This window comes from Hydractinia symbiolongicarpus, chromosome 5 (assembly GCF_029227915.1).
Source record: "Hydractinia symbiolongicarpus strain clone_291-10 chromosome 5, HSymV2.1, whole genome shotgun sequence".
In the NCBI taxonomy this organism is placed as follows: Eukaryota; Metazoa; Cnidaria; class Hydrozoa; order Anthoathecata; family Hydractiniidae; genus Hydractinia; species Hydractinia symbiolongicarpus.
Window position 1 is genome coordinate 30,807,991 of NC_079879.1, and position 12,986 is coordinate 30,820,976.

A 12,986-nucleotide genomic window follows, 5' to 3' on the forward strand; every position below is an offset into this window, starting at 1 on the left:
AAACTTCTTTTATTCAGTGTCTCATCAACAATGAAAACTCTTTTAAAAACTACAAGTCTCATGCGTTTTAGTGGTGAAAAAATAATTTAAAAAATCGTTCGGGAAATGAGTTTACTCACAGGGTACTTTCTTTGTAAACATTCGACTATACGGGCTAAGCCCGGTATTTACGGGAAATCGCGGGTTTTCGTTTGCCGGCGATTAAACCACTTTCACTAAGCGTCTCATCAAAAATAAAAACATTTCTGAAAACTACAAGTCTCATGAGTTTTCGTTTGCCGGCGATTAAACTTCTTTTATTCAGCGTCTCATCAACAATGAAAACACTTTTAAAAACTACAAGTCTCATGCGTTTTAGTGGTGAAAAAATAATTTAAAACATCTTTCGGGAAATGAGTTTACTCCTTGGGAACTTTTTTTGTATACTTTTGACTATACGGGCCGAGTCCGGGATTTACGGGAAATCGCGAGTTCTCGTTTGCCGGCGATTAAACTTCTTTTATTCAGTGTCTCATCAACAATGAAAACTCTTTTAAAAACTACAAGTCTCATGCGTTTTAGTGGTGAAAAAATAATTTAAAAAATCGTTCGGGAAATGAGTTTACTCCTTGGGAACTTTCTTTGTATACTTTTGACTATACGGGCCGAATCCGGGGTTTACGGGAAATGGCGGGTTTTCGTTTGCCGGCGATTAAACTTCTTTTAATCAGCGTCTCATCAACAATGAAAACTCTTTTAAAAACTACAAGTCTCATGCGTTTTAGTGGTAAAAAGATAATTTAAAAAATCGTTTTGGAAATGAGTTTACTCACAGGGTACTTTCTTTGTATACATTCGACTATACGGCAAAGCCCGGTATTTACGGGAAATCGCGGGTTTTCGTTTGCCGGCGATTAAACCACTTTCACTAAGCGTCTCATCAAAAATGAAAACATTTCTGAAAACTACAAGTCTCATGCGTTTTAGTGGTGAAAAAATAATTTAAAACATCTTTCGGGAAATGAGTTTACTCCTTGGGAACTTTTTTTGTATACTTTTGACTATACGGGCCGAGTCCGGGATTTACGGGAAATCGCGAGTTCTCGTTTGCCGGCGATTAAACTTCTTTTATTCAGTGTCTCATCAACAATGAAAACTCTTTTAAAAACTACAAGTCTCATGCGTTTTAGTGGTGAAAAAATAATTTAAAAAATCGTTCGGGAAATGAGTTTACTCCTTGGGAACTTTCTTTGTATACTTTTGACTATACGGGCCGAATCCGGGAGTTACGGGAAATGCCGGGTTTTCGTTTGCCGGCGATTAAACCTCTTTTAATCAACGTCTCATTAAAAATGAAAACATTTTTGAAAACTACAAGTCTCATGCGTTTTAGTGTTAAAAAGATAATTTAAAAAATCGTTTTGGAAATGAGTTTACTCACAGGGTACTTTCTTTGTTTACATTCGACTATACGGCAAAGCCCGGGATTTACAGGAAATCGCGGGTTTTCGTTTGCCGGCGATTAAACCACTTTCATTAAGCGTCTCATCAAAAATGAAAACATTTCTGAAAACTACAAGTCTCATGCGTTTTAGTGGTGAAAAAATAATTTAAAAAATCGTTCGGGAAATGAGTTTACTCCTTGGGAACTTTCTTTGTATACTTTTGACTATACGGGCCGAGTCCGGGAGTTACGGGAAGTCGTGGGTTTTCGTTTGCCGGCGATTAAACTTCTTTTATTCAGCGTCTCATCAAAAATGAAAACATTTTTAAAAACTACAAGTCTCATGGGCTTTAGTGGTGAAATAATAATTTAAAAAATCGTTCGGGAAATGAGTTTACTCCCTGGGTACTTTCTTTGTATACTTTTGACTATATGGGCCGAGTCCGGGAGTTACGGGAAGTCGTGGGTTTTCGTTTGCCGGCGATTAAACTTCTTTTATTCAGCGTCTCATCAAAAATGAAAACATTTTTGAAAACTACAAGTCTCATGCGTTTTAGTGATGAAAAGATAATTTAAAAAATCGTTTTGGAAATGAGTTTACTCATGGGTACTTTCTTTGTATACATTCGACTATACGGGACAAGCCCGGGATTTACGGGAAATCGCGGGTTTTCGTTTGCCGGCGATTAAACCACTTTCACTAAGCGTCTCATCAAAAATGAAAACATTTCTGAAAACTACTAGTCTCGTGCGTTTTAGTGGTGAAAAAATAATTTAAAAAATCGTTCGGAAAATGAGTTTACTCACAGGGTACTTTCTTTGTATACTTTTGACTATACGGGCCGAGTCCAGGATTTACGGGGAATCGCAGGTTTTCGTTTGCCGGCGATTAAACTCCCTTGATTCAGCGTCTCATCAAAAATGAAAACATTTCTGAAAACTACAAGTCTCATGCGTTTTAGTGATGAAAAGATAATTTAAAAAATCGTTTTGGAAATGAGTTTACTCATGGGTACTTTCTTTGTATACATTCGACTATACGGCAAAGCCCGGGATTTACGGGAAATCGCGGGTTTTCGTTTGCCGGCGATTAAACCACTTTCATTAAGCGTCTCATCAAAAATGAAAACATTTCTGAAAACTACAAGTCTCATGCGTTTTAGTGGTAAAAAAATAATTTAAAAAATCGTTCTGGAAATGAGTTTACTCCTTGGGAACTTTCTTTGTATACTTTTGACTATACGGGCCGAGTCCGGGATTTACGGGAAATCGCGGGTTTTCGTTTGCCGGCGATTAAACTTCTTTTATTCAGCGTCTCATCAACAATGAAAACACTTTTAAAAACTACAAGTCTCATGCGTTTTAGTGGTGAAAAAATAATTTAAAAAATCGTTCTGGAAATGAGTTTACTCCCTGGGTACTTTCTTTGTATACTTTTGACTATACGGGCCGAGTCCGGGATTTACGGGAAATCGCAGGTTTTCGTTTGCCGGCGATTAAACTCCTTTGATTGAGCGTCTCATCAAAAATGAAAACATTTCTGAAAACTACAAGTCTCATGCGTTTTAGTGGTGAAAAGATAATTTAAAAAATCGTTTTGGAAATGAGTTTACTCACAGGGTACTTTCTTTGTATACATTCGACTATACGGGCCAAGCCCAGGATTTACGGGAAATCGCGGGTTTTCGTTTGCCGGCGATTAAACCACTTTCACTAAGCGTCTCATCAAAAATGAAAACATATCTGAAAACTACAAGTCTCATGCGTTTTAGTGGTGAAAAGATAATTTAAAAAATCGTTTTGGAAATGAGTTTACTCACAGGGTACTTTCTTTGTATACATTCGACTATACGGGCCAAGCCCGGGATTTACGGGAAATCGCGGGTTTTCGTTTGCCGGCGATTAAACCACTTTCACTAAGCGTCTCATCAAAAATGAAAACATTTCTGAAAACTAAAAGTCTCATGCGTTTTAGTGGTGAAAATATAATTTAAAAAATCGTTCGGGAAATGAGTTTACTCACAGGGTACTTTCTTTGTATACATTCGACTATACGGGCCAAACCCGGGATTTACGGGAAATCGCGGGTTTTGTTTGCCGGCGATTAAACTTCTTTCATTAAGCGTCTCATCAAAAATGAAAACGTTTTTGAAAACTACAAGTCTCATGCGTTTTAGTGGTGAATAAAAAGTTTAAAAAATCGTTCGGGAAATGAGTTTACACCCTGGGTACTTTCTTTGTATACATTCGACTATACGGGCCAAGCCCGGAATTTACGGGAAATCGCGGGTTTTTGTTTGCCGGCGATTAAACCACTTTCACTAAGCGTCTCATCAAAAATGAAAACATTTCTGAAAACTACAAGTCTCATGCGTTTCAGTGGTAAAAAGATAATTTAAAAAATCGTTTTGGAAATGAGTTTACTCACAGGGTACTTTCTTTGTATACATTCGACTATACGGCCAAGCCCGGGATTTACGGGAAATCGCGGGTTTTCGTTTGCCGGCGATTAAACCACTTTCATTAAGCGTCTCATCAAAAATGAAAACATTTCTGAAAACTACAAGTCTCATGCGTTTTAGTGGTGAAAACATAATTTGAAAAATCGTTCGGGAAATGAGTTTACTCACTGGGTACTTTCTTTGTATACTTTTGACTATACGGGCCGAGTCCGGGATTTACGGGAAATCGCAGGTTTTCGTTTGCCGGCGATTAAACTCCTTTTATTCAGCGTCTCATCAAAAAGGAAAACATTTTTGAAAACTACAAGTCTCATGCGTTTTAGTGGTGAAACGATAATTTAAAAAATCGTTTTGGAAATGAGTTTACCCACAGGGTTCTTTATTTGTATACATTCGACTATACGGGCCCAGCCCGGGAGTTACAGGAAATCGCGGGTTTTCGTTTGCCGGCTATTAAACCACATTCATTAAGCGTCTCATCAAAAATGAAAACATTTCTGAAAACTACAAGTCTCATGGGCTTTAATGGTGAAATAATAATTTAAAAAATCGTTCGGGAAATGAGTTTACTCCCTGGGTACTTTCTTTGTATACTTTTGACTATACGGGCCGAGTCCAGGATTTACGGGAAATCGCAGGTTTTCGTTTGCCGGCGATTAAACTCCTTTGATTCAGCGTCTCATCAAAAATGAAAACATTTCTGAAAACTACAAGTCTCATGCGTTTTAGTGATGAAAAGATAATTTAAAAAATCGTTTTGGAAATGAGTTTACTCATGGGTACTTTCTTTGTATACATTCGACTATACGGCAAAGCCCGGGATTTACGGGAAATCGCGGGTTTTCGTTTGCCGGCGATTAAACCACATTCATTAAGCGTCTCATCAAAAATGAAAACATTTCTGAAAACTACAAGTCTCATGGGCTTTAATGGTGAAATAATAATTTAAAAAATCGTTCGGGAAATGAGTTTACTCCCTGGGTACTTTCTTTGTATACTTTTGACTATACGGGCCGAGTCCAGGATTTACGGGAAATCGCAGGTTTTCGTTTGCCGGCGATTAAACTCCCTTGATTCAGCGTCTCATCAAAAATGAAAACATTTCTGAAAACTACAAGTCTCATGCGTTTTAGTGATGAAAAGATAATTTAAAAAATCGTTTTGGAAATGAGTTTACTCATGGGTACTTTCTTTGTATACATTCGACTATACGGCAAAGCCCGGGATTTACGGGAAATCGCGGGTTTTCGTTTGCCGGCGATTAAACCACTTTCATTAAGCGTCTCATCAAAAATGAAAACATTTCTGAAAACTACAAGTCTCATGCGTTTTAGTGGTAAAAAAATAATTTAAAAAATCGTTTTGGAAATGAGTTTACCCACAGGGTTCTTTATTTGTATACATTCGACTATACGGGCCCAGCCCGGGAGTTACAGGAAATCGCGGGTTTTCGTTTGCCGGCTATTAAACCACATTCATTAAGCGTCTCATCAAAAATGAAAACATTTCTGAAAACTACAAGTCTCATGGGCTTTAATGGTGAAATAATAATTTAAAAAATCGTTCGGGAAATGAGTTTACTCCCTGGGTACTTTCTTTGTATACTTTTGACTATACGGGCCGAGTCCAGGATTTACGGGAAATCGCAGGTTTTCGTTTGCCGGCGATTAAACTCCTTTGATTCAGCGTCTCATCAAAAATGAAAACATTTCTGAAAACTACAAGTCTCATGCGTTTTAGTGATGAAAAGATAATTTAAAAAATCGTTTTGGAAATGAGTTTACTCATGGGTACTTTCTTTGTATACATTCGACTATACGGCAAAGCCCGGGATTTACGGGAAATCGCGGGTTTTCGTTTGCCGGCGATTAAACCACATTCATTAAGCGTCTCATCAACAATGAAAACACTTTTAAAAACTACAAGTCTCATGCGTTTTAGTGGTGAAAAAATAATTTAAAAAATCGTTCTGGAAATGAGTTTACTCCCTGGGTACTTTCTTTGTATACTTTTGACTATACGGGCCGAGTCCGGGATTTACGGGAAATCGCAGGTTTTCGTTTGCCGGCGATTAAACTCCTTTGATTGAGCGTCTCATCAAAAATGAAAACATTTCTGAAAACTACAAGTCTCATGCGTTTTAGTGGTGAAAAGATAATTTAAAAAATCGTTTTGGAAATGAGTTTACTCACAGGGTACTTTCTTTGTATACATTCGACTATACGGGCCAAGCCCAGGATTTACTGGAAATCGCGGGTTTTCGTTTGCCGGCGATTAAACCACTTTCACTAAGCGTCTCATCAAAAATGAAAACATATCTGAAAACTACAAGTCTCATGCGTTTTAGTGGTGAAAATATAATTTAAAAAATCGTTCGGGAAATGAGTTTACTCCCTGGGTACTTTCTTTGTATACTTTTGACTATACGGGCCGAGTCCGGGATTTACGGGAAATCGCGGGTTTTCGTTTGCCGGCGATTAAACTCCTTTTATTCAGCGTCTCATCAAAAATGAAAACATTTTTAAAAACTACAAGTCTTATGTGTTTTAGTGGTGAAAAGATAAATTAAAAAATCGTTCTTGAAATGAGTTTACTCACAGGGTACTTTCTTTGTAAACATTCGACTATACGGGACAAGCCCGGGATATAGGGAAATCGTGGTATTTCGTTTGCCGGCGATTAAACTTCTTTCATTAAGCGTCTCATCAAAAATGAAAACATTTTTGAAAACTACAAGTCTCATGCGTTTTAGTGGTGAAAAGATAATTTAAAAAATCGTTTTGGAAATGAGTTTACTCACAGGGTACTTTCTTTGTATACATTCGACTATACGGGCCAAACCCGGGATTTACGGGAAATCGCGGGTTTTCGTTTGCCGGCGATTAAACCACTTTCACTAAGCGTCTCATCAAAAATGAAAACATTTCTGAAAACTACAAGTCTCATGCGTTTTAGTGGTGAAAATATAATTTAAAAAATCGTTCGGGAAATGAGTTTACTCACAGGGTACTTTCTTTGTATACATTCGACTATACGGGCCAAACCCGGGATTTACGGGAAATCGCGGGTTTTGTTTGCCGGCGATTAAACTTCTTTCATTAAGCGTCTCATCAAAAATGAAAACGTTTTTGAAAACTACAAGTCTCATGCGTTTTAGTGGTGAATAAAAAGTTTAAAAAATCGTTCGGGAAATGAGTTTACACCCTGGGTACTTTCTTTGTATACATTCGACTATACGGGCCAAGCCCGGAATTTACGGGAAATCGCGGGTTTTTGTTTGCCGGCGATTAAACCACTTTCACTAAGCGTCTCATCAAAAATGAAAACATTTCTGAAAACTACAAGTCTCATGCGTTTCAGTGGTAAAAAGATAATTTAAAAAATCGTTTTGGAAATGAGTTTACTCACAGGGTACTTTCTTTGTATACATTCCACTATACGGCCAAGCCCGGGATTTACGGGAAATCGCGGGTTTTCGTTTGCCGGCGATTAAACCACTTTCATTAAGCGTCTCATCAAAAATGAAAACATTTCTGAAAACTACAAGTCTGATGCCTTTTAGTGGTGAAAAAATAATTTAAAAAATCGTTCGGGAAATGAGTTTACTCCCTGGGAACTTTCTTTGTATACTTTTGACTATACGGGCCGAGTCCGGGAGTTACGGGAAGTCGTGGGTTTTCGTTTGCCGGCGATTAAACTTCTTTTATTCAGCGTCTCATCAAAAATAAAAACATTTTTGAAAACTACAAGTCTCATGCGTTTTAGTGGTGAAAAGTTAATTTAAAAAGTCGTTTTGGAAATGAGTTTACTCACAGGGTACTTTCTTTGTACTATACTTTCGACTATACGGGCCAAGCCCGGAATTTACGGGAAATCGCGGGTTTTCGTTTGCCGGCGATTAAACCACTTTCACCAAGCGTCTCATCAAAAATGAAAACATTTCTGAAAACTACAAGTCTCATGCGTTTTAGTGGTGAAAATATAATTTAAAAAATCGTTCGGGAAATGAGTTTACTCACAGGGTACTTTCTTTGTATACATTCGACTATACGGGCCAAACCCGGGATTTACGGGAAATCGCGGGTTTTGTTTGCCGGCGATTAAACTTCTTTCATTAAGCGTCTCATCAAAAATGAAAACGTTTTTGAAAACTACAAGTCTCATGCGTTTTAGTGGTGAATAAAAAGTTTAAAAAATCGTTCGGGAAATGAGTTTACACCCTGGGTACTTTCTTTGTATACATTCGACTATACGGGCCAAGCCCGGAATTTACGGGAAATCGCGGGTTTTTGTTTGCCGGCGATTAAACCACTTTCACTAAGCGTCTCATCAAAAATGAAAACATTTCTGAAAACTACAAGTCTCATGCGTTTCAGTGGTAAAAAGATAATTTAAAAAATCGTTTTGGAAATGAGTTTACTCACAGGGTACTTTCTTTGTATACATTCCACTATACGGCCAAGCCCGGGATTTACGGGAAATCGCGGGTTTTCGTTTGCCGGCGATTAAACCACTTTCATTAAGCGTCTCATCAAAAATGAAAACATTTCTGAAAACTACAAGTCTGATGCCTTTTAGTGGTGAAAAAATAATTTAAAAAATCGTTCGGGAAATGAGTTTACTCCCTGGGAACTTTCTTTGTATACTTTTGACTATACGGGCCGAGTCCGGGAGTTACGGGAAGTCGTGGGTTTTCGTTTGCCGGCGATTAAACTTCTTTTATTCAGCGTCTCATCAAAAATAAAAACATTTTTGAAAACTACAAGTCTCATGCGTTTTAGTGGTGAAAAGTTAATTTAAAAAGTCGTTTTGGAAATGAGTTTACTCACAGGGTACTTTCTTTGTACTATACTTTCGACTATACGGGCCAAGCCCGGAATTTACGGGAAATCGCGGGTTTTCGTTTGCCGGCGATTAAACCACTTTCACCAAGCGTCTCATCAAAAATGAAAACATTTCTGAAAACTACAAGTCTCATGCGTTTTAGTGGTGAAAAAATAATTTAAAAAATCGTTCGGGAAATGCGTTTACTCACAGGGTACTTTCTTTGTATACATGCGACTATACGGGCTAAGCCTGGTATTTACGGGAAATCGCGGGTTTTCGTTTGAAGGCGATTAAACTTCTTTTATTCAGCGTCTCATCAAAAATGAAAACATTTTTGAAAACTACAAGTCTCATGCGTTTTAGTGGTGAAAAAAAAAAATTAAAAAATCGTTCGGGAAATGAGTTTACACCCTGGGTACTTTCTTTGTATACATTCGACTATACGTGCCAAGCCCGGAATTTACGGGAAATCGCGGGTTTTTGTTTGCCGGCGATTAAACCACTTTCACTAAGCGTCTCATCAAAAATGAAAACATTTCTGAAAACTACAAGTCTCATGCGTTTCAGTGGTAAAAAGTAAATTTAAAAAATCGTTTTGGAAATGAGTTTACTCACAGGGTACTTTCTTTGTATACATTCGACTATACGGCCAAGCCCGGGATTTACGGGAAATCGCGGGTTTTCGTTTGCCGGCGATTAAACCACTTTCATTAAGCGTCTCATCAAAAATGAAAACATTTCTGAAAACTACAAGTCTGATGCCTTTTAGTGGTGAAAAAATAATTTAAAAAATCGTTCGGGAAATGAGTTTACTCCCTGGGATCTTTCTTTGTATACTTTTGACTATACGGGCCGAGTCCAGGAGTTACGGGAAGTCGTGGGTTTTCGTTTGCCGGCGATTAAACTTCTTTTATTCAGCGTCTCATCAAAAATAAAAACATTTTTGAAAACTACAAGTCTCATGCGTTTTAGTGGTGAAAAGTTAATTTAAAAAATCGTTTTGGAAATGAGTTTACTCACAGGGTACTTTCTTTATATACATTCAACTATACGGGTCAAGCCTGGAATTTACGGGAAATCGCGGGATTTCGGTTGCCGGCTATTAAACCACATTTATTAAGCGCCTCATCAAAAATGAAAACATTTCTGAAAACTACAAGTCTCATGGGCTTTAGTGGTGAAATAATAATTTAAAAAATCGTTCGGGAAATGAGTTTACTCCCTGGGTACTTTCTTTGTATACTTTTGACTATACGGGCCGAGTCCGGGATTTACGGGAAATCGCAGGTTTTCGTTTGCCGGCGATTAAACTCCTTTTATTCAGCGTCTCATCAAAAATGAAAACATTTTTGAAAACTACAAGTCTCATGCGTTTTAGTGGTGAAAAGATAATTTAAAAAATCGTTCTGGAAATGAGTTTACTCTCAGGGTACTTTCTTTGTAAACATTCGACTATACGGGACAAGCCCGGGATTTAGGGAAATCGTGGTATTTCGTTTGCCTGCGATTAAACCTCTTTCATTAAGCGTCTCATTAAAAATGAAAACATTTTTGGAAACTACAAGTCTCATTCGTTCTAGTGTGCAGAAATAATTTGAAAAATCGTTCGGGAAATCAGTTTACTCCCTGGGTACTTTCTTTATATACATTCAACTATACGGGCCAAGCCTGGAATTTACGGGAAATCGTGGGTTTTCGTTTGAAGGCGATTAAACTTCTTTTATTCAGCGTCTCATCAAAAATGAAAACACTTTTGAAAACTACAAGTCTCACGCGTTTTAGTGGTGAAAAAATATTTTAAAAAATCGTTCTGGAAATGAGTTTACTCACAGGGTACTTTCTTTGTATACATTCGACTATACGGGCCAAGCCCGGCATTTACGGGAAATCGCGGGTTTTCGTTTGCCGGCGATTAAACTTCTTTCATTAAGCGTCTCATCAAGAATGAAAACATTTTTGAAAACTACAAGTCTCATGCGTTTTAGTGGTGAAAAAAAAATTTAAAAAATCGTTCGGGAAATGAGTTTACTCACAGGGTACTTTCTTTGTAAACATTCGACTATACGGGACAAGCCCGGGATTTAGGGAAATCGTGGTATTTCGTTTGCCTGCGATTAAACCTCTTTCATTAAGCGTCTCATTAAAAATGAAAACATTTTTGGAAACTACAAGTCTCATTCGTTCTAGTGTGCAGAAATAATTTGAAAAATCGTTCGGGAAATCAGTTTACTCCCTGGGTACTTTCTTTATATACATTCAACTATACGGGCCAAGCCTGGAATTTACGGGAAATCGCGGGTTTTCGTTTGAAGGCGATTAAACTTCTTTTATTCAGCGTCTCATCAAAAATGAAAACACTTTTGAAAACTACAAGTCTCACGCGTTTTAATGGTGAAAAAATAATTTAAAAAATCGTTCTGGAAATGAGTTTACTCACAGGGTACTTTCTTTGTATACATTCGACTATACGGGCCAAGCCCGGCATTTACGGGAAATCGCGGGTTTTCGTTTGCCGGCGATTAAACTTCTTTCATTAAGCGTCTCATCAAGAATGAAAACATTTTTGAAAACTACAAGTCTCATGCGTTTTAGTGGTGAAAAAAAAATTTAAAAAATCGTTCGGGAAATGAGTTTACACCCTGGGTACTTTCTTTGTATACATTTGACTATACGGGCCAAGCCCGGAATTTACGTGAAATCGCAGGTTTTCGTTTGCTGGCGATTAAACCTCTTTCATTAAGCGTCTCATCAAAAATGAAAACATTTCTGAAAACTACAAGTCTCATGCGTTTTAGTGGTGAAAAGATAATTTAAAAAATCGTTCTGGAAATGAGTTTACTCACAGGGTACTTTCTTTGTAAACATTCGACTATACGGGACAAGCCCGGGATTTACGTGAAATCGCGGGTTTTCGTTTGCTGGCGATTAAACCTCTTTCATTAAGCGTCTCATCAAAAATTAAAACATTTCTGAAAACTACAAGTCTCATGCGTTTTAGTGGTGAAAAGATAATTTAAAAAACCGTTTTGAAAATGAGTTTACTCCCAGGGTACTTTCTTTGTATACATTCCACTATACGGGCCAAGCCCGGGATTTACAGGAAATCGCGGGTTTTCGGTTGCCGGCTATTAAACCACATTTATTAAGCGTCTCATCAAAAATGAAAACTTTTCTGAAAACTACAAGTCTCATGGGCTTTAGTGGTGAAATAATATTTTAAAAAATCGTTCGGGAAATGAGTTTACTCCCTGGGTACTTTCTTTGTATACTTTTGACTATACGGGCCGAGTCTGGGATTTACGGGAAATCGCGGGTTTTCGTTTGCCGGCGATTAAAGTCTTTTTATTCAGCGTCTCATCAAAAATGAAAACATTTTGGAAACTACATGTCTCATGCGTTTTAGTGGTGAAAAGATAATTTAAAAAATCGTTCTGGAAATGAGTTTACTCACAGGATACTTTCTTCGTAAGCATTCGACTATACGGGACAAGCCCGGGATTTAGGGAAATCGTGGTATTTCGTTTGCCGGCGATTAAACCTCTTTCATTAAGCGTCTCATTAAAAATGAAAACATTTTTGGAAACTACAAGTCTCATTCGTTCTAGTGTACAGAAATAATTTAAAAAATCGTTCGGGAAATGAGTTTACACACTGGGTACTTTCTTTGTATACATTTGACTATACGGGCCAAGCCCGGAATTTACGTGAAATCGCGGGTTTTTGTTTGCTGGCGATTAAACCTCTTTCATTAAGCGTCTCATCAAAAATGAAAACATTTCTGAAAACTACAAGTCTCATGCGTTTTAGTGGTGAAAAGATAATTTAAAAAATCGTTCTGGAAATGAGTTTACTCCCTGGGTACTTTCTTTGTATACTTTTGACTATACGGGCCGAGTCCGGGATTTACGGGAAATCGCGGGTTTTCGTTTGCCGGTTATTAAAGTCTTTTTATTCAGCGTCTCATCAAAAATGAGAACATTTTTGAAAACTACAAGTCTCATGCGTTTTAGTGGTGAAAAGATAATTTAAAAAATCGTTCTGGAAATGAGTTTACTCCCTGGGTACTTTCTTTGTATACTTTTGACTATACGGGCCGACTCCGGGATTTACGGGAAATCGTAGGTTTTCGTTTGCCGGCGATTAAACTCCTTTCATTCAGCGTCTCATCAAAAATGAAAACATTTTTGAAAACTACAAGTCTCATGCGTTTTAGTGGTGAAACGATAATTTAAAAAATCGTTTCGGAAATGAGTTTACTCACAGGGTACTTCCTT